A 23,920-nucleotide genomic window follows, 5' to 3' on the forward strand; every position below is an offset into this window, starting at 1 on the left:
TATATATATATATATATATATATATTTTTTTTTTTTTAAATGGATGTGCCTGACTACTTTTTCGATCTATATCATTCTTAACTACCTACAGGGTTTGATAACAAATACGATTCTTCCCAAACTTGAATTAGCAGGTGTTTTTGAAAGAATGATCTTTTAAAGCATTTTAAAAAATAAGTGAATTAGGATTAGAATGTGTTAAAAATGGCAGTGAGTTGGATGGAGTATTCAAAAAAACATTATGAACTAGCTAGAAGGAATAATTAACTTAAGTTTAAGTTTCAAGGAATATGCTGACTTAGCATGCTGAATATTTTCCCAGTAAACAGATTGTAGATAGATATTGCTGAAAGTTTCTAAAATTACCTTTTCATGTTACCTTGAAGACATATACTTATATATTTTAATGTTAATTTTTTAATGTTTCCAATTCTTTAGGCTCTCCCTGTGATCCCACCCTTTACCTGGGCTGTGCTCCCTGCAATGTGATCTGCTCCATTGTTTTCCATAATCGTTTTGATTATAAAGATCAGCATTTGCTAAGTTTTTTGGAAAAATTTGATGAAAACCTCAAGATTCTGAGCTCACCATGGATCCAGGTTAGACCAAAATTTCTTTTTCCTGAGAAAACACTTATGGTCTTTCCTCAGGAAAATCAAAACTGCTAATGGTTCAAGCAATGAAATGAGTCTGTAAACTACGTCCAGTCCAGAGCTTGATGTTGTGGAGTGAGAATCAGGAAGAGATGTTTAAGCCCTTTATTTTATGCACAGGAATATGAATGCCCACATATAGAGATGATATAAAAGTGCATTGGCTGTCTGGCAAATAACTCCCAAAGCCCAATCTTCATAAAGTACTTTGGTGAATGAACAAAGACAGACCATGGCAAAGACAGCCAGGCTTCTGTGAAGGACTCCTCATTCATAGGGCTGCCCTTCAATCACCACTTAGAAATTTCATCACTTTACTTGGAAGAAATGTCTTCCTTTAGGATATTAAGGAGGGAGAATTGAGGCTTGTACAGATGTTACAGAAACTCTAAATAAAGAAGAGAACTTTGATGCTTCATTAGGATCCCAGCTGACAAGGTAATAGAGTCAATATAATAATTGGTTTTTACTCTGTACAATCCCTGAACAAACATACTTTTACCCCATGCTGAACATGTTCTGCAATCTTCAAAATAGCTATTGTGAGATGCTCAGAAATCCCCTAATGACCTTTGTACACAATTGTATTTCATGGTATTTTCAATATCCTCCCTGTTCTATAGAAAGTATTCTATTTCTGAGGCTACTTCATACTAGCAACAGCAGAGAACAGCATTGTGCTGTTTGTCAGGTTACCCAAATGTCTTTATACTGCTGTAAGTTCTGTCCTCATCTACAAAATATAAATTTTGGTAATTCATGCCAATTTACATTTCCAAATTGCAGGGAAATTTTTGTTTGAAAAAGGAGATAATTTGTAAAAACTTATTTTTATCTCTAAAAATGATGTATGAGTATAGAAAATGACTATTATTTGTGATTATCTAGTCAAAAGTTCTTTCCCTCAATTCTTATAAGCTTGGGAATTATTATATATGTACAGTAAATATTTCCCTCAATGTGAACACCATTTAAAAAATTTTAAAGCTACAGTTTCTAAAATGGACTAGTCATAAGATGTATATATCTTTATTACATGTTCTCATTTAATGAATATTTTATCTTTTAGGTCTGCAATAATTTTCCTGCTCTCATTGATTATTTCCCAGGGAGTCATAAAATATTTCTTAAGAATATTGCCGATATGAAACAGTATTTTTTTGAGAAAATAAAGGAACACCAAGAATCCCTGGATATTAATAATCCTCGGGACTTCATCGACTGCTTCCTGATTAAAATGGAAGAGGTAGAATGTGAACAACAGCTCAGTTTTCTGATTGCTTCTACATTTCGTGTTTCTTTGCTTAATTCTATTGTTACTAGTGATAGTTCATTGGTCAGGCAAGACATTCTTGACAAGCACTTTAAGCACATCCTGTCTTTATAGATCTGCATGAATTATCATAGAAAAATTAAAACGTTATTTTTAAAAAAACTAGAATACATGGATTCTCTTCTGTAGGTATTGATAATCTACCTCAGGAAATACATATGCATACTTAAGGTGAAAAGGAAACAATTGTAAGAGAGTTATAAAACAAAGTAGGAGCCATAAAATACAGACTGAAAAGTTTACTTGTACTCAGTGTACGGCTTTTATATATATATATATTTCACCTAATTGACTTTCCTGCATGTTCTAAGATTTGAATAGATCTTGACATATATTCAATGAGGAATAGGGTAAAGGCTTTCAGGTGGGTCAAATGGTCTATGCAGAGGTTCAGAAGTGTGTAATGTCAAAGAGATTAGATGTATGGAAAAAAGAAAGCCTTAGTTGTGTATAAGTAAAATTAATTTATACAGAAAAGGAGATGTATTTTCAAGTAAGCTATAAGCATGGGTGTTCTCATGAAACATTTTGATTTGAGCAGGAATAAATATGAGCCAGGAAAAATGGAATTCAGATAATTATTAGAAGAAATTCTTCAAATTCTACAGAATCATCCCTGTGATGATAATCCATGCAAGGAGCAGTTGGAAATTTCTTATGTCTTCAATTTTGAGCTTAATGAGCATCTGACACAGCCATGATATTTCTTATCTTCAGCATTTCTTAATTCAATCAAGCTGACAATTCAAATTAACCATTACAACATGATAAATAAGTCATAAGGCCAACATCTCAAGGAGTTGTGTAGAAAATGACCCTTAAAGCATGATCCATGCAATTTGAGCTGAACCTTCAAATCATGTGTTCTAGATGGAATACATGATGAAGATGAAATGATATGAAGAAATGAGAGGGAAAAAGTAAATTACTAATAATCTTATCCTTCCCTTAACGCTAGAGCAATGATTCTTTTCCTTTTTGGAGTCCTATTAATTTGAGAGTTGGATTAACACTTTCTGACAAGAATGAATCTACATCAGTTCTCCATATTTTCCTTAAGTTTATAAAGGCTCTCATTAAGTTCCTTAAAGTTTATAAAGGCTCTCATTAATCTCAGGTCAAAGAAGTGAATAAGATCTTTATTTATTTTTTTCATTTCAAGTAACTATTTTTTTGCAGTACTATATTTAAAACAACTTTGTTTTCTTGGTCTCTTTATTTTATATAGAAACTAGCATATTTTTTCACAGTTTATTGAGACAGTCTACATATGTCATATTATTAACCTACTTGAGGTCTGAACTTGATTGTTTTTTTGTATTTTCAGAGTTGTGAAATCATTGTCATAATCTCAAAGGTTTTTTAATCAACCTGAAGAAAAATCCCATACTTTTTATTAGTTATCCTCCATTTCTCTGCAAATATTTTAATCCTAGGCAGCCACTAATCATCTACTTTGTCTTTGTAAATCTTCCTGTTCTTGGTATTTCACATACGTGGTCTTCTGTGCTTGCTTGTATGTATTTGATTATACTTACATCAAGATATTTCAAGGTTGGGAATGTGAATTTAAATGGTAATGTAGTTTTTAATTTCAAGCTTTTGAGATACACATAACATCTAAACCATAACAGTGGTGCATTAATCACTGCTTTTTTTCTAATCCAGACAAGCTCCAGACTCCTCCACTCACACATTAGCCATATTCCTTGTCCCAGTGCTCAAATCACTACTATTAAATGCAAATGTTCTTCACTATTCTTTGCTTTGCAGGCTGAAATAAAAAATCTGGCTGGTGCTTTGGCTGCCCTGAGTTTTCCCCAAATATGCTTTTTTCTCCTCCATATTCAGACTGAGTCACAGCATGTGCACTAAATGGCTAACTGGTTTTAGGTATTCCAAAAGCACAGGTACCAGAAACCTGTCAAACAGGTAAAAGAAGGGAAAGGGAAAAGGTGGGAGGGGATGGGGAGTAAAATATGAAAGATAAAAGGAAACATCAGGGATTTTTAGTTTGCCAGGTAAGAAAACCAAGGAGTCTTTTAAAGTTTTACAGCTTCTCCCCTTTAAATGCTTTTACTCTCTCATCTGAGGTTTCCTGGGGGTTTTCTCCCATAATAGTTCAACTTCATGTTTCTGAGCTTATTTTCTTCTTTTTTAAAACTTCTTTGAGAAATGTCTGTTTAATTGATTTGCCAATATATTAATTGAGTTATTTGATTGTTTGGGTTTTTTTTCCTTTGAGTTCTTTATATATTCTTGATATTAATCCTATCAGAAGAGTAGCTAGCAAAAGTTCCCCCCCCCTGCATTCTGTAGTCTTTATCATCATGTTCTTCTTTGCTATGTAGAAGCCATTTCACTTACTCATTTTTGGTTTTGTTTGTTGAGCTTAGGATTCTAAGTAAGGAAGTTAGTTCCTGTGTCATGTTGTTAGACTGTTGAGCGTACGTTTTCTTATAGCAGTTGCAGAATTTCCAGTCAATTCCTAGGTCTTATTTCCATTTTGAAATCATTTTAATGTAGAGTGAGAAGAAGGATCTAGTTTCTTTCTTTTACACTTGGAAATCAAGTTTTTCCAGCACCATTGTTTTGAAAGGTTATCTTTTCTCCAAAGTATATTTTTATAAAGTTTGTCAAGTATTAGATGACTGCATCTCTGTGGAACTTTTCCATGTCTTTTATTCTATTCCATTGGTCTTCATGTTTGTTTTTATGCTGATACCATATAGTTTTATTACTATTAATTTGTTGTACAATTTTAGATCAGTTATTGTGATGCCTCCAGAATGCTCTTATATAGCTTAGGATTGCTTTGACTATTCTGGGTCTTTTGTGCATCATATGAATTTTAGGATTTTTTTTGTTGTTGTTCTTTGATGAATGTCATTTGCATCTTAAAGGGGATTGGATTAGATCTGAAGATAAGTTTTGGTAACATGATTATTTTGATCATATCAGTTTGGCCTATCCAAAAATATGGGAGGTTTTTTCCATCTTCTAAGGTCTTCCTTAATTTCTTTGCTCAATGTTTTATAATTTTCAGTGTAGAGATCTGTCACTTCCTCTATTAGATTTATTCCTAGGCATTTGGGGTTTTATAAGGCAATTATTAGTGGGATTGTTTTCCTGATTTCTTTTTCAGAAGATTCATAATTGGTGTATAGAAAGATTATTGATTTTTGTATGATGATCTTGCATCCCATTACATTTTCTGAATTTGTTAATCAGCTGAGAAGTCTCCTGGTGGAACTCTACATGTCTTCTAAGTACAGTATCTTATCATCTGAGATTATTTTCTGCTCAAAATGTGATAGGGCTGGACAAAGGCAACTGCTTCCCTTAAACTTGATGTGAGAAATTCTTTTGTCTCATTGAATGGGAACTTCCTCTTCCCCACTGAGACACCACTTTTTGGACACTTCTGCTTTTATTAATTCTCTTTCTACTATAGAACCTATGGTTTTTAGTTTTGACCTTTTTGCTAGTTCTCTAGAATTTCCCTAAAGTCTCTTCCCACCTGAATTTGCCTCTGTAGAACTGATGTTTTAATTCATGTTCAGGGGATTGCAATGATAAGGTATGTGCCTCTGATCTTCTATGTTCTTTATTTTCAGTACAACCATCTTAATAATAGTTAAGTGTTTTAATCCATGACATGGATTCTGTTCCTACTTAGAAATCTAGATAAAGTTGTTTTAATCAGCTTTTTTGCCACTGTGATAAAAAGACCCAACCAGCACAATTGTAGAGGAGAAAACATTTATTTAGGGGCTCATGGTTTCAGAGGTCTCAGTCCATAGACAGCAGGCTCCATTCCTCAGGGCTCCATTTCCACCCTGCTTTACTTTTCCGCCAACATCAGTGGAGTGAAGCAGCCCACACAATCATGATTCAGAAGGAGAGAAAGAGACTCCACTCATCAGATTCAGAATATATACCCCAAAGCCATACCTCCAATGCTCACCTCGTCCAGCCACACCGTATCCTCCTTCATTTACTCAGTTAATCCATGTCAGAGAATTAATCCACTACTTGATTTAAAACTCTCACAACCCAATTATTTCTTTTCTAAACCTTTTTGCATTGTTTTACAGTGAGATATGGGGGGACACCTTGCATCTAAATCATAACATTCTACCCCTGGTTCCCAAAAGCTCACAATTGTTTCACAATACAATATATATTTTGTCCTTTTCCAAGAGTCCCCATAGTCTCAATAGTTCCAAGACTGTTCAAAAGTTCAAGTTCAAAGTCTCCTCTGAGACTCAGGGCAAGTTTTGAGTGTTGTAAGCACCTGTAAAAATCAAAGGTGATTACAAGTATCCAATATATAAAGGTACCCAATAAACATTTCCATTCATAAAATTAGGGGCATAGAAAGAAGGGATAGGACCAAAGCAAGACTTTAAGTACAGCCAGGAAAGCAAGTTCTGTAGCTCCACATCTGGAATCTGGGACATATGGCATCATGATGTTCTTTCCAAAAGGCTTGTGTAGATCCACTCTGTGGCCCTGTTGGTTGCAGCTCAAGTGACCTTTATGTTGTCTTGTCTCTGCTCAATTTCTGCATTTTTCCAAGGATGATGTCCCACATTACTGGCATTTCTTAATCTCAGAGGTCTCCACTGAAGTTAGCTTTCTCCTCAAATCTCCACTCATTGCCCTTTCAGAGGCTGTCCACAGGGACAACCTGCTTCACTTTGCCTGGCCTCCCAGGCCTTCCTTTGAAATCTTGGTGGAAGTCTCCATGACTCCCTAATTCTAGCATCCTGCATTCCTGCAGAACCAGCATCACAGGGTTGCTGCCAAGGTCTGCCACCATCTTGAGCAGTAGCTGAGCATCAGGGACCCTGGCTGCAGCAGCCTTTGAGTACATAGGTGACTGAACATGTTGAAAAACATTCTAGGCTCCCTTGTGCCTCTCTTATGTCTTCTCTAGAGAGTTTTTTTCTTTTATTTCCTTGAGTCTGAGATGGATATTATCTTACCAATTCCTGAAATGCCCTAAAGCCATCTTTCTTATTGTCTCTGAGCAAAGTCCTTAGCATTTAGTGGTGCTAATGTCTTTAACACCTGCAACTTCCTTAGCCCCAGTTTTATCTAGGCTTTCAAGTCCAAGTTTTTCAAGTCTTTCTGCTCTGCTTTCTGCTCTGATTAACACAATACACTTGGCTAAAAGCCACCAGCAATATCCAGGCCCCTGTCCCAATGCTATGCTGCCTAGAAATTTCTTCAACCAGATTAAGAAGTCCTTCACTTTTTAAAATTAGCTTCACAGGAAGTCTCGGGACAAGGGCAAAATGCAGACAACTTCTCATCCAGAACATAACGCGAATGGCTTCTAGTCCAATACAAATAGTGTCCTCCTTTTCCTCTAAAACCTTTTGAATAATGTCTTCAGTATCCACAGTCCTATTGGAATTCTGGTCTTCTGGGATAAAACCACAGTTGGCCCTTAAGCTCTGCTTACAACAATCTATAGCATTTCCAGCTTGTACTGCTACACATCTCAAAATTTCTCCAACAAATTCCAAAAAATTCCAAAGTCTTTTGAACGTAATAGTCACAGCAACGACCTCACTCTTGGTACCAATTTCTGTTTTAGTTAGTATTTTGAAATGCTACTTTTTCTAAGAAATGAACCTATTGAGTAAATGCTTGTCTAAATATTGGTTGTGTCTTATTAGGCACTTTATAGTCTGCCTGGAGATAATGGAAGCCCCATTAAATAAACTTTTTCCTATGATCTGGTTATAAAACTTATTATTTTACATATAGTCCATGTATTATTGTTATTTCATATTTATATTATAAAATCTCTTTTAGTCAATATTTAAATAACTCTTGTTGATGTCATTTTTGTGCCAAATAATCCCCCCATCCTAAACCAACCCTATTTGTTCTTATCAAGTGCTTTCCTTTTACAATGTCCAATGTATGAGAGCTCTATTTGATAGGTCTCTTATTCTCAGAATCTGCATGTTACCTACTCTTTTCTTAATCCTATGCACACAGTTAATAATAAGCTCTCTGTTCTCATGTTTGTAATGCCATTTCAAACTGAACATTGGGAAGACTGTTAATTTAATGGTAAATTCATTGTTATAATTTTTTATAAGTCAAGTTATATTTTACCTCACAATAAAAATACAGCAATTGTTAGGCCCATTTTGTCTTTTCAATTGATTCTCTATTTTATAATTTATTTTATTATGTTCTGATATATTAGCTTTTACACATTTTCAAGTTTACAATGAGTGTGTGGAAATGCTGGGTCTAACTAAATTTCACATCAGTAGAAGAAAACTGCGTATTCTTGGTTTACATTATTATATCTTCTATAATATGGGCCCAATTTACATATTTCTATCAATTATGATCATCTTTGTCTACAAATAAGAAAAACAATACTAGCATCTTAGAAATAGTGAATTTATTCTTCTTAAATAAGATGCAGTCTTATAATGGGCCATAACAGAGTTAGTACAGGAGTCCATTAACATTAGAGACTCAGATGCCTTACATTTTCCTTCACCATATGCTATAATTTGGATGTGGGGTTTTTTGGGGGGTTTTTTTGCATTCAAAAATAATACTGAAAGTTTTCTGTAAGTAACAGAACTAAGAGAGGCTGGGACAAAATAAACTTCTATTCTTTAAAATTCACCCACTTTCTGGTAGTCTTTTATAGCACCAGAAAATGAACTAAAATGTCAACATAATATACCACCTTTTACCTTCATGCTTAAGTCTTGCTATCACAAAATGATTATTGTCTTACCTATATCTTGCATTTATGTTTTGAATAAAAATAAGGAAAGAGAAGTGGTGCCAACAAACATTTTATTCATAAGAAATATATTGCATAGCCTTCCTAGCTATAAACAGAATCCTTAGGGAACAAGGAGTAAAAGAGTAGGAAATGAAGATTTGATCAACTCCTCTATAGTTTACCACAATACACAGTAACTTTTTATAATACTGTATTCTCCATGTTCTATGTTGGCTTAACTTTATAAGAATCTGAGTTACTTTGTATTTGTTATAATTAAATATCAAATTCATTGTTAAATAATTGCATTGAATTATTTCTAGGAAAAGTACAACCAAGAGACTGAATTTACCACTGAAGCCTTGATAACCACTGTGAATGATCTATTTGGAGCCGGGACAGAGACAGTAAGTTCCACTCTGAAATATGGAATCCTGCTCCTGTTGAAGTACCCAGAGATTACAGGTAAAAGCACAGAGTTGAAAATAAGATAGAAATCCACTTCTTGAAATCAGATGCTCTTAGCTCTTTTCTCTCTCCTGAAACTTAACAATCAGATATAAGAATCCAGAAAATGCATAGCTCCAAAGGGAAATATTTGCATGTACACCATCAAGGTAGAAAATTTATTCCAAGTGTCTGGATGAGTGAATAAAATCAAATCATCCACTCCAGAAAAGAGGATCTTGGAATTTGGGAATAATACGGTTAAAATCACATCAACTTTCAGAAATAAGTCAGGTCATATTTAAAGCATTATGAATGAGAATGGCATCAGAGTTCTTAAGAACAACTGCCATATTTTTGGTTAGAGAAAAGAGTCAAGCTTGGTGGTGGTGCATGCCTGTAATCCCAGTTACTCAGGAGGTTGAGGCTGGAGTATTGCAAGTTGAAAGTAAGCCTCAGCAATTTGTTATCTCAAAATAAAATTAAAAGGGCTCTGGGTGTGGTTCAGTGGTAGAAGGCCTCTATATTTGATCTCTGGGGTGGGAGGACAAGAGAGAGAAAAAGAAAAGAGAGAATTAAGGAAAGGAAGGAAGGAAGGAAGGAAGAAAAGAAAATTTCAGATCCACATTTGCTAAACAAGTTCATTCTCCTTTTCACTGACAAAGAAAAATACTGAAACATATGTTCCATTCAAATATTTGAAACCAAGGCAGAGGACATCACAGGTTTTAGAAATCAGATGACCTTATTATATATTATGATGGGAGTTTAGAGGAGTGTCTTGGGCACGAGACTTAGGAAATAAACCATTGTCTATATTAAGTAGATAAAGCAAGTGTAATAGAAAATAAGAAAAATTAAAGTGATAATCTGGAGTTTAAACATTTATAACATTATTACTAGAAGTGTGAAACATTGTCCTCAGCATTTGGATACAATATAAATAAGCAACTAGAAGATTAGGAATTGGTATACCTTGGCATAAATTGTTCAAATATAAGTTAAACATGTGCAAAGAATGAAACATGCATATAGTAAACAATAGTTATCAGGTCATAATGATATTGGTGATGAGAATCAGGGCCAAGTTTAGTGACTGTTGACCAAAAGGTGGGCCAAAATGTGAAATAATCCAAGGACATGACCAAAGCCATCCAGGGGTACAAGTTGGAAGGGAGCGATAACAGGGGACATTAATCATTAACAACTCCTTATAGGGAGGAAAAATTCCCTGGAGGCAGGTAACCTTGGGTGACAGGTGGAGGAGGAGGGAAAGGGGCTTTGGAGGTATTAGTAACTTATTTCCTCTTGAATCAGCCCCCATTTTTCTGACCCAATCATTCATTACCTACACTGATTGTCCTTTTGCCCCAGTCTAATAGTGTAAACAATGCATATTGATAGCTAGGAATTGTTATCAAAATATATAGGTGAAGCAGTAAGGAGGAAAAGTATGTAAGGTAGGTGTGTGTGTGTGTGTGTGTGTGTCTATTTGTGGTGTATATTTTGCATAAAGCAGAGATGAATCTTAATCTTCCTTACCAAGAAATCATTAAGGGTTTTCTAAAATTGGATAAATTAAGAAATATAAATAGATGATTACTTGGATATATAAATATTTCTAAAGATATATCTAGAATGATTCAAAAGGCTATATCTAAAGTGTGGGAGATTGAAAAGGGTCCCATTGAAAATCACACACACACACACACACACACACACACACAGATATGCAATCGCATCTATATCTTTTAGTAGAATTTAATTTTAAAATGTCATATACTATTTTAGTATAAAATTAAAGTTTATTCTTGCTTTTTCTGAAATGACAATATTTCTTGGATTAATTATGTGGTAATTTCATATTTGAAACATTTAATCATACAATTTGTATCTGATATCATACATTAGGTTTGTATAGATTGAGGTTGTATAGCTATGTCTTAATATCTAGCTTATAGGAGATTCATAAATATATGTGACTCATATTATATATGTTTGAATGAATATATATATATATATATATATATATATATATATATATATATATATATATATTTTTGGTAAAATGTGCTAATGTAAAGNTATATATATATATATATATATATATATATATATATATATATATATATTGCCTAGATAGATAGATAGATACAGATAACATGTCCATCTTTTTACTCATCCAGGTATACGTGGGGCATATAGCTCATGTTTTAATTCATTTGTAGATGCTCACAATACTATTTTTTTCTCCTTTCCATCATCTTTTATTTGTATCTTATCAGCTAAAGTTCAGGAAGAGATTGACCATGTGATTGGCAGACACCGAAGCCCCTGCATACAGGACAAGAGCCATATGCCCTACACAGAGGCTGTCGTGCATGAGATCCAGAGATACATTGACCTCCTGCCAACCAGTGGGCCCCGTGCAACAACCTGTGACATTAAATTCAGAAACTACTTCATCCCCAAGGTAAGACTAAGACTCTTCTCCCATGTTGCACTTCAGTCCTCCTGAAGTTCCCAAGTTTGCAGTATGATCTCAATTCTGTGCCAACACAAAATTGGAGAAGTACAAAACTCATCCACATAGTAGTTTGTTGGACTCAGTGCTGGGCCAGTTTGGGTCATCAAGCTCCATAACTGTTCCTGATATCCGGCAGTGTGAATTTTCCCAGTTTCTTCTGCTCCTTCAAGATTGTTTTGTCTACTCTCAGCTGTTTACACTTCCAAACAAATTTTAGTATCAGTTTGTTAATTTCCTAAAACACTCTCCTGGGATATTTTCAGCATGATATTAAATCTACAGAACAATTAGTAAACAAGTGACATCTTCACGTGTGGAATATTTCAGTTTATGAACAGTATATATGTTCCCACTTCATTTGGACTTTATTTTTCCAGTATTATTTTGTTTTCAATGAGGGCTTACACATTTTTTGAAAGCTTTTTTTAATTAGGTAATTAATATTTTAAAAGCTAACATAAATTCACAATTTAAGCAATGCCTTTTCCATTTTGTTGTTTTTGGCATGTGGACACATAGTTATAATTTTTATTTTAATGACTTTATATCTAGAATTCTTGTTAAATTTATTCATCATGGCAATAATTTGTCTTTATATTCATTTGGAATTTCTTATGTATACTTCTATGTTATCTGGATTAGCACTTTTTTATTTATTACTTTCAGATGCTAGTGACCTTAATTTCTCTTTCTTACATTATAGTATTGCCTGGGATTTCCAATAGTAATGAGCAGAAGTGATATGTTGAGCTTATTTATTTATTTATTTATTATCTCTGGCAGGGGGTGAAAGTTTAACATCACACTATTTTATATTGTATTTTATGTACATTTTGGCAGAGATTCTTTATCACATGAGGGAAGTTTTCCTTTTCTTCATTTTGTTTGTTGTTTCCCCATAATGTATCGTTTTGTTCGTCACTACTGTACAATTCTGTCAAATGGATTCTCTGTCTCCATTGATCATATATTGATGGTCATATGCTTTGGTCTCCCTTTCTCCCCAAATATGTAATTGTAAGTATACTCACAAAAGGACTTGATCTTCTACTGTTTGTTAAGGACATTTGTATTCATATTTGTGTCAGGCTGTTCTCCTGTTTTTCTTCTTGAAATTTCCTTGTTTCTGAAATCTATGTAATGCTGGCCACATAAAGTGAGGGAGAGATCGTATTTCCTACCTTGGACTAATTTTGTTGGCTTTCTATCCTCCCATTCTTCTTTTTGTGGCCTCTTTGTTCTGTCTTTGGAATGCCTAATGATATTTGCCTATGTTTAGTTATATAATAAAAACTTCAGTTTCAAATGATATTCATCTTCTTCTAGAAAGAGTTTTTCCCTGCCCTCCTAGCTAAGTCAGAATACTACACCACCTCCTGCCCTGACTCAAAAGTTGTTAACTAACACAGTTAAAAATTGCCTATAGCCATCAGCCAAAAGGGGAGCTTCCCTGAGCTGTGCAATATTGCAAACAATTTTTATCTCAGCAGCTTTCCAATGACTAAAACATAAGGTTTCTATATTTTTAAAAGACTTTCTAGTCGGTGTGCTCCAAGCTACTCCATTATACTGGAGCCCAACGCATATTACTAAGGAAAATTAAAAATGGTATAACTAAATGTTTTATTTTTATTGTGGGAAGAACAATATGAATTTAGGAAAGTTAGAAATATTATTTTCATCTTCTGGAGAAAAGAGAATTGAGGACTTTCCCAAGAAATGACCTAATGATCTTGCAGTTTTCCTGCCTCAGCCTCCCAAATCAATTCACTAAATTCAGCATAGAGCACACAAGCAGATGATGTGATGCCTGGTCTCTGTGGAGTATAGAGAGCCCAGAACCCAAGAGAATGGCCTTTTCCTTTCTGCATGTGACAATTCAATACAGGAATTTTCAAAACTGAATAGCTGATACTAATCATTCATTGTTTTTAATGGAGTCATTTGAATTCCTTAATAATTTAAGGGAGTCCATCACAGGATAGATTCCTGTGATTATGATAGACTTCTGCTGTTGCATAAAATTTCTACTATCACAGGATTGAGCCACCCAGCTAGGTGGGCATAATGCTATCAGACAAGTGGGTAAACTTCTTCTGTAATGGACCAGATAGTTTCTAGTTAGTCTTTTACTCGATGGGGTCTGTCTTGCCACTTCTCAGCTCCACCACTGTGATGTAGAAGCAGTCATTGTATGTAATGAGTGAAGATGGTGTGTTCCATTATTTGTGGATGGTGATTTTTTAAGTTTTTGTAGGTCACAAATTTTCAATTAAAATTACTAGATAAGTTTATACAAGAACAGATGAGAGGACAGATTTGGGTGGTTTGTGGTTTGCTGATGATTGGCCTGAGTCAGCACGGTGGGGTGGAACTTTCTGAGTGACAGAAAAGCTGCACCTTCTGGGCTGCCCCACACAATATCCCCTAGCCATATGTGCCTTTTGAGTAACTCCAATGCAATTAGTGCAAGTAAGGAACTGAATTTTAGTTTAATTATTTTATATTATGACATGTTAGTTTTACTTCCATTGTTTGAATTTCAATTTAGTTTAAATTAATTTAAATTTATGCATGTGGCAAGAATTTATTGTGTTGCACAGCACAGATTTTAGGATTTTCCTAAACAGGATTATAAATACTTCATTTTGGTTGGGTGAGGGGTAATGAAATACCGTTAGATAACAGTAATAAATCCTACTATTCTTCAGCACAATAGAAGAATTGTCCTTTACAACAATTAATTATATATCTTGTAAATAACCAAAAGAGACGATTAAAAATATTCCCAAAGAAATCATAAAATGGTGGCAATGCTACTTGCCTGATTTGATCTTTATAAAATAAGAAGTTGCATAAACAAATCCAGGTCTAGTTTACTTACATGCATAGAACAATTGTGAAGGAACATATTCTTGGGAAGGTTATATCACTAACTGGTGGAGACAGTTGTTCCTGGAAATTCCAAATTGTGTTCTGTGGTTAAATGAGATTTTTTTTTACCATATCTACTTTTGAGACAATGCATTGTTCTATTTTTAATTGAGTTCTAAGTAAAGTGATGTAAAATAAAATTCCTTTTTTTTTTTTTTTTTTGGCAATGCTGAGGATCAAACCTATGGTCTTATTCATGCTAGGCAAGCACAATACCATTGTGTTACATTCCCAGCATGAAAATGCACTCTCTTAAGTGTATAGTCCCATGGATTTTGACAAACACATACAATGATGCAATTATACAACAATCGAGGTATAAACATGTATGGGTATGGTGGTGCACACTTGTGGTCTCTACTACTTAGGAGGGGATTGCTTCAACCTATGAGTTTGAGATCAGCCTAGGCTACATAGTGAGATACTGTCTCAAAAAAATGTGTGTGTGTGTGTGTGTGTGTGTGTGTGTAATATTTCCATCGCCCTGTAAAGTTTCTTTGTCCACCTATTACAACCAATCACACTCCCTTGATTCCAGCTCATGGTCACCATAGATCTGTTTTCTGTACCTATGATTTTGTTTATCAAATCATACAATGAAATTTGACATACAGAATTTATCAAATCTTTTATCTATGGTTATTTTGACTTGATTTATTCTTTCTACAATACTATTTTTATATAAATCTTTTTAAATTACTTGATTGGTTTCACTGGGTTAAAATTCTACATGCACATCACACAGTTTGGTCAATTTCATTGCCCAGTACCTCCCTTTACACTTACCTTCTCCTCTACCCTACTTGTCTCCCTTATATTTTCATGTACCTTTGACTGTTTTATGTAGAAGAATATATTTTAGATTCACCTTCATTTTCATGTATCAGTAGTTCATTCTCTTTTCTTATTCAGTAGTATTTCCAGTCATGAATTACCAGAAATTTTTTCTCCATTCATAGGACATATGTACTCTTGGTTGTTTCTAGTTTGGTGCTTTTAAATATAAGAAGTATGGACATTTGTGTGCAAACTTTAAGTTGGACTATGTTTCCTTTTCCTACTGAATAAATATATAAGACTGGAAGCATTGCACAGTTTTTAAAATTTATATAAAATTCACAGAATCAATTCCATTTTTCTTTTATAATTTGTTCTTTATGACCTATGTAAAAAATATTTGCCAGCACAAGACCACAATTTAATCACATTTTGAAAGTGTTAGCTCTTAAAATTTAATTGGTGATTCATTTAAAGTTAATTTAAATTGGGGCTATAATATAATGGTCATGCATGTGTTCTTTTCCTTTTCTTGAGATAGGATTTCACTGTATTGCCCTGGCTGGCTTCAAACTTCTGAGTTCAAGTGATTCTCCTTCCTTAGCCTCTTCATTTTCAGGAAAAAAGATGAAACTTGAAATCATTATGTCAAGTAGGATAAACAAAATTCAGAAAGTCAACAGTCATATGTTTTTTTCTCAGACATAGAAAAAGGAAGAAAAAGGGAAAGGGATCTCATGAAAATCAAAGGGAGAATAATCTAATAGATGAAAAGGACCAGGGAAAGGGCACAAGGGAGAGAACAGAGAAAAACTGGGAAACAATATTGATCAACTTCTATCATTTCTATTTGCAGATGTGACTATGTGACAACAAATCTCACTATTATATATAATTATGATGCACTAATAAAAATACAGAATAAAGACACATTTTTACATACTGTTTTAAAATATAAAGGGAACAATTTTAAGACATTAGCATGAACCAATAATCTTTAATGAATTATTGAAAATTGTTTTTTTTAATTACCATCTCTTCTGCATTTGAGGGATATTCATCTGAAAAAAAATTCTCCCATATTTCTAAATCAGAAGACACAAATTTTGTAACAATGTTAAGCACTTAATAGTTGATATTTCCTTTTTACATTCCCAGCAAAACTGTAGAGAGATATCCTGGATATTTCAGGATTCAATAGAGATCTATTTTAAACCAGAATTCCATTAAGCAGTGTGAAAACTGAAGTGGTTTAGAGAATCAAGTAGAGGCAGACACCAGCATCCAAGCTTGATGATGACTTGAAGATTTGGTACTCAACTAATCAAATACTCTCTACTTCAAATGTTATTGGGGGGCACTTTAGCAAAGTCATTGCTACTGACTTTCAACTCATGTATTTTATTACTTGATTGGCTCACTGGAAATATCACACTCTTCTTTGGACAAGGGTTTCTTATCTATAGATCATAACATCTCTTATCTATTGATCATAAATAAATTCCAACATTTCCTCTAGTTTCACAACTTACTTACACCTTGGTTTATCTGTGTCTGTTCATTGCAGGGCACAACCATAATAGTATCACTGACATCTGTGCTACATGACAGCAAAGAATTCCCCAACCCAGAGAAGTTTGACCCTGGCCATTTCCTGGATGAGAGTGGCAAATTCAAGAAGAGTGACTACTTCATGCCTTTCTCAACAGGTAATAGAAATTATTTCCACTGGTACTTCTGGGGAAAAAAACACGTTCATGGGATCAGGTAAACTTGCACAAAGCTTGTTTTGGGATTGGTAGACACATTCTTTGCACATGATCAGGAGCAACACTTTCAGTGCCTATGCACTTTCCCAGATAGGATACTTTGTTACTGAGTCAGACTAATTGGCCTTGGGAAATTGACCTAGTTTTTCCAAAGTAAGAAAACTACAGACAGGGTGGATTGAGTTATGCCTCAAGATACATGACTGCATTTCCCAGAACTCTTTCTAGAAGATTATATTCATCTCCACTGTCTTCAACTGCCCTAATAAAGAATATAACTCCACAACTTTGTTGAATGTCATCCAAGTGGTGACTCTTATGCCCCTGCTGAGCTGTGGGAATGCAAGTATCCACAAATACAGAAGGGGCCGCCAAGGGACCCACACCTTGGTTAGCCAAACAGATGAATAAAGAGATTGTTGTAATCCAATATGACTTGAGGTTTACAACATAGTGGATTGTTGTAATCCATTATGACTAGTGATTGGCTGTTCCTGATGGCAAAGGAAGAAACTACATCTTTCCTGTTCTCTCATACCACACAGTGAGACATAAAATGGATTTAATGGATTCAAATAGAAAAAAAGGACATTAGAGTTCCCTCATAAGAGAGGCAGGGAGTTTTAAGAGAGACAGTGAATCAGAAGAGTAGGAAACTTGCTCTTGATCAAGGATGCCAGAGCTTTCTGACTGGTAAATGAGGGCCAGCAAACTGTGGGAGTAGAACAGATTATCCTTTAAAGGCACAAGAGCACCTTGATCTTCCTACATCTAGTTCCTCCTTTGGATACAGAGCCCTTCATACCTGAACTGTATGCTGAGTCTCTGGCATATCATTGTCTAAATTTATTCTTTGGCTCTTCAAGCTTACATTTAGGTCTTGCACTGTAGATACAAATATGACAAGGACTGAGCCCTGCCTTAATGGAACTCCTATTTCAGAAGGCTAGAAAAATAGAACGTAATAATTCAAATAATCTATGTTTCGTCGCTGACTAAAACCAAAGAAGATGAGAATTATTGTCTGGAAGAATCATAAAGAGTATAATGGGAAAATGACTTTTGATCTAAGATCAGAAAGAAGTATGAGAAGTGCATCCTAGTCAAAAGGAATAGCATGAGACAAAGCTTGAAACTGTATTGTATGTTTTAGGCTGATGAGACTAAACAGATCTGATAAATGGGAGGAAAGATCATGGAACATCAGACTGGAAACAGGGAACACAAGTAATGAGTATGTGTTTCTGGAAAACGATTGAAAGGAACATGAAATGTCAAAACAACAACAAAAAACCAAACCATTTTAATGTTGGAATGGTTAGTGAAGTTCTTTGAGTTCAGCTAATAAGCATAAACCAATAAATATTGGTTGAATAAGTTGTGCTGATAAAATATTAGAAGGATAGCAAGTGTGACCTTCAGTCTAATCAACTTTTGCTCTTTGTCCATCCATCCATCCATCTATCCATCCATCCAATCTATCCATCCATTCATCTAATCATTCATCAAATAGTGACTCTGTATTCTTCTGATGCAAGTCAGAAATATACTGTTCGAGGAGTATTTATCCTCTCCCTCTTGGTTATTTTCAGGAAAACGAATGTGTACAGGAGAAAGCCTGGCCCGGATGGAACTGTTTTTATTTGTGACCACCATTTTACAGAACTTTCACCTGAAATCTGTGGTTGACCTAAAGGATCTTGACATCACTCCCGTTACCAGGGGATTTGCCTCTGTGCCACCCAAATACCAGCTTTGCTTTGTTCCTGTCTGAAGAAGAGCAGTCTGTCTGCCTACTGCTGTCATCTGGAATTTCCTCTTTGGGGCATGCTCCACCTCCTTCCCTATCAGGCCTGCCTTCTCTGATCTACTTCTCACCACCTTATTTCTTTGAAATCCAGTGAACACTAAACCCCTATTACAGAGAATTTCCTCAGTTTTCACAAATAATACATGCTTCCTGTTTACGTATGTAACACTTGCATTAGCTATTCTGTATTTTAACACTCTTGTGAGTTTTTCCTATGGCATCACTGTGAAACCAAAAAAAAAAAAAAAACTGGGGAAAAATTATGTTAAGTGAAATAAACCACACACAACAAGATAAACACCACATGATTTTTACTTTTATGTGTAATACAAAAAAGTTACACATTTATAATAGTGATAAGTATTGGTTACTAGAATGTGGAAAGGGGTGACAGTGTGAGAGAATGGGGAAAGAGAAGTTGGTTAAAGGATACAAAGTTTTGTGTAGACAGGAGGAATGAGTTCTAATGATCTCTTGCTGAACATGGTAACTATAGTTAACAACAATGCCTTGCATATTTTATAATAACTAAAATGGGAGACATTAAACATCCTCCCCATAAAGAAAGTTCAAGGATATGAGATAATGACCATGTTAATGAGCCTGATTTAATTAACCTTCCATGCATACATGTATCATATTATCAAAATGTACCCCACAAATACATATGATTACTATTTGTGAACAACAACAAAAAAGGAAGTAGATTGAAAACAAAAAGTGCAAATGAAAACTACATTTTATCCATTTTGATCACTCTTTATTGGTAAATGAAAATATATTAATCAAGTAGTGACAAAATGTGTAGAACAAAAGGGAGTCTGATATTCAGAAAGTCAATTTCTCAATGTCTACTATTAATATCTTACTAAAATTTGTAATCTTCCTTTCACCACTACCTTCCATCATTTATCTTCTAATTCCCCTTACTCTGCTTTTGCACTTTGCATGCTTTTCTTTTTCTTTTTTTAACTTATACTTTCTCATAAACCTATGAGATAGATCATATTTGTATTAGTTACCACTACTGCCTTAACAAATTACCACAAATATAATGACTCAAAACAATAGAGATTAAAAGTCTTATAATTCTGGGGTTCAAAGGTCAAGTATCATCTCCCTTGGATTAAGATGATTCTACCAGTGTGGATGATTCCTTTGGAGGCTCTAGGGGAGATTCCATTTCCCTGATTTTTTCATCTTGTAGAGGCTGCCAGAATCCTTTGGCTTGTGAGTCCTTTGCACATCAATTCAACCTCAGCCATCACATCTGCCCTTTCCCCATGCCCTTAGTGATTACATTGGTTCCATCCAGATCATCCAGTAGAATATATGCATACCATGGTCCTTGATATTTCTGAGTCTGCAAGGCACTCTGACAAATATTGAGTTTAATAAAAATCCCTCTTTCATTCACCTTGCTACAAAGGAGTACTCCTGTTGCTTAAATCCTAAACCACAGAGCAATGAGGAATGCAGACTTCTTCTAATCTATCATCTTAAATATTAGCTTATTTTATATTTGATATATCATTAAAATCCAATAAATAAATGAATTAATCTCTGTATTTAAGAGCCTACCTGATATTGCCATACTTTGTTTCTTTTTACAAAAGGTTAATTTAGAATGTATCTATATCTTTTTATACATTTAGGATTAGTCTACCAATCTTCATTATTTCCTGCATATCAAAACTAAAATCTCATCCTATTTTTTTCATTCCATTCAGAATGGCAATTATCAAGAGTATAATTAATAATAAATGCTGGCGAGGATGTGGGGGAAATGGTATACTCATACATTGCTGGTGAGACTGCAAATTGGTGCAACCACTCTGGAAAGCAGTTTGGAGATTTCCAAACTGCTTTCCAGTTGGAATGGGACCACCATTTGACCTAATTATCTTGCTCCTTGGCATATACCCAAAGAATTAAAATAAAATACTATAGTGGCACAGTCACATCAATATTTGAAGCTCAATTCTCAATAGCTTAGCTAAGGAGCCAACTTAGGTGCCCTTCAACAGACAAATGGCTAAAGAAGATATCGTATATATACACAATGAATATAGAAGAATGCAAATTATGGAATAAAGGAGAATGAAATTATGGCATTTGCCAATAAATGGATGGAACTGGAGAACATTATGCTAAGTGAAATAAGTCAATCCCAAAAAAACAAAGACTGAATGTTTTCTCTGATATGCGGATGCTCATATAGAATAAGAGGGGGCAGGGAAAGAAGAATAGAAGGTATTGGGAATGAAGGGAAGGGATGGGGAATAGGAAAAGAAAAGGCAGTAGAATGAATGGACATAACTTTCCTATGTTCATATATGAATACACAACCAGTGAAACTCCACATCATGTACAGCCACTAGAATGGAATCCTAATTAGAAAAAGTTATACTTCATGTACGTATAATATGTCAAAATACATTCTATTGTCAAACACAACTAAAAAGAACATATAATTTTTTTAAAAAAATTAAAAGTAAATTAAAGAAAGCAGTGATTCTCCTAGTGGTGGAATTTTAGATATTAGTAAGCAAAGGAAAATCTTTGGGGATCTGATAGGGTGAGAAATGAAAAAAAAAATGGTTGTCTAATTTCCCTGGAATTTGTTAGATCTCCTCAATATCTCTTATGAACAGCTCTTAAACAAGCCTTTTAAGCTTTTTTTTTTTTTTGACCCACTAATTTTTCATCTGTTATTCACCCTATCAGGCATCTACAATGCTCATTACCTCTAATTGTCTTCAACATATGGCACACTGGCCAAGCTCAGTCAGGTTGCTACAAACAGCTGTGTATGTGGGAACTTCCAGAGTTCCAGGTGATGAGTCAAATAATGACAATGTTCTGGAATAGAGCTTTGAGGGAGCTCCAACTCCATGCTTTTGCCTCCAGTGTCTGTGAGACCTCTGCTTTCACCTGTGATGATGGGCAGTCTTTTCAGTGTTCCTCTTCAGTGCTGTGGAGATGTAGGGAGGGAATGAGAAAAATTAGAACAAGATAATATCACTATTCTCACTTCTCACTCATACTCCCATGTTGAATAAATACTTAAAAGTTTCTGGGATGTTGGTTAATTTCTAATAGCCTAAAAAAATGTTGATAAAATTTTCACTGTGCTCTCATTGTTTCATGTTGGAGAGAATTTTCAGAAGTCTTCAGCATTTTTTGCTGACTTTCCCCAGTCTAATATTTAGTATAAATAATAAGAGTGAATATCTTTACCTTATCTCAATTTTATAGGCAGTTCAATATTTCACCATTGATTAAAATATAAGATTTAAAAGAAATCCTCTTTTAGAATATGGAGGACCCTTTCTTAGTTTGCTGAAAGTGTTTATCATAAATAGGTTTTGATTATTATTTTAAGAGTGTTTCGACTTTATTGGGATGATAAAATTTTGGGGGATTCTTCATGATGCACATTGTACATCAAATAATATAATGATAAGTTGAGACTCAGGATGACATTACCTTTCTTCTGCCAGAACTATGTGTTCAAGAAGCATGTTTAGGTGTGGATCAATATAACTGTGAACACAATTATTTAAGCCAAAACACTGGTTTTCAGATCCTTCAACTTCAGGCTTATTAAGAATCTTTGGATAAAGACTTTTTTTAATAGTGCTAGGAATTGAACCCAGGGCCTTGTTCATGTGAGGCAAGCACTCTCCAATTGAGCTATATCCCTAGCCCTGGATATTGACCTTTATGGTAACCTTATTAAGGCTTCAACTGAAGTCTAGGTGTTTACTTTGTTTTTCTTATTTGATGTGATCTCAATTCCATTTTTTGTCTTTGAGAATCTAACAAAAATTATTTTCCAGTTCTAAATATCCCAAATGGTATTTTGTAGTCAGTCTTTCAGTGTTTTACCTCATGATTTCAAATCCATAGTCATTTCAAATCACATCAAATATCAGTCTTCCCCATGTGGATTGTCCAATCACTCTGTTATGTTTTTCCCAAAAAAGGCTTACAACATTTGTTATTGTTCTATGCTCACAAATAAATGTTCATTTGCGTGCATGCATGCATGTGCGTGTGCGTGTGTGTGTGTGTGTGTGTGTGTTATCACCAAGGGAGCAAGACATAGAAAGAGAGAAACAGATACTGACACAGATATAGACATTAGTTTTAGAATTTTTTTTTCATTGTAATGAAATATCGTTTGCAGATTATACGATTTTCTACTTCAGAAATCCATGAAGTACTAAGTCTTCCAAAGAATTTGATTCTCAGTATTTACAAGGGCTTGGGAATATAGTTCTTAATTCTATTCACAATAGAAAATAAAAAAACTTAAATAGTATTCAATACACTATATTCACTGTCTCTGAAAATAAAAATTTATATAAACTATGGTGCTGCCATTCCATATCTAAGAAAACACTGTGAAGTAGTGCAGAGGTAATTATCATTGGGAAAAGACAAAAAGTATACATGATGAACTGTCAAACAATTATTCCCCTGGAAAGTTACATAGGAGTGAGAGGCAAGTAGATTTATATTTTATTTTAAATATTTTTGAAGTCTTAGAATAATTTCTGATATTTTTTACTAAAAATATTAAATTTATAATGTGCTTTCTTTTTGGTATTCACTGAAAGTCAGATGTAGCTTTTGCTCTCAGGACTATATTACAAGAAGAACTATATGGGATGCTTAAATAAATGTGGAATTGATAAATATATCAGTAAATGACTAACCTATGGCTTCTATTCCTGCACAAATCTGGTTTCCTTCCTTTCATTCCTTCCTTCCCTTGTGTCTACCTGTTCTCTGAAAACTGACTTCTAGTTAAGCCAGGAGCCAGATCCTTGGAATTTAGAAAACCGGGTGCTAAAAAGTTCAGAGTAATTATTCTTTCAGTCCCACCC

General features: G+C 34.4%; 1 pseudogene; it reads left to right on the forward strand.

The window, feature by feature from the left end:
- The window catches only part of LOC107149730, a 254,739-nt pseudogene extending 235,435 nt beyond the window's left edge, over window positions 1–19,304 (forward strand).
- Window positions 19,305–23,920: the final 4,616 nt, after the last annotated feature.

The sequence above is a fragment of the Marmota marmota genome, unplaced genomic scaffold, assembly GCF_001458135.2.
Source record: "Marmota marmota marmota unplaced genomic scaffold, marMar, whole genome shotgun sequence".
Taxonomy (NCBI): Eukaryota; Metazoa; Chordata; class Mammalia; order Rodentia; family Sciuridae; genus Marmota; species Marmota marmota.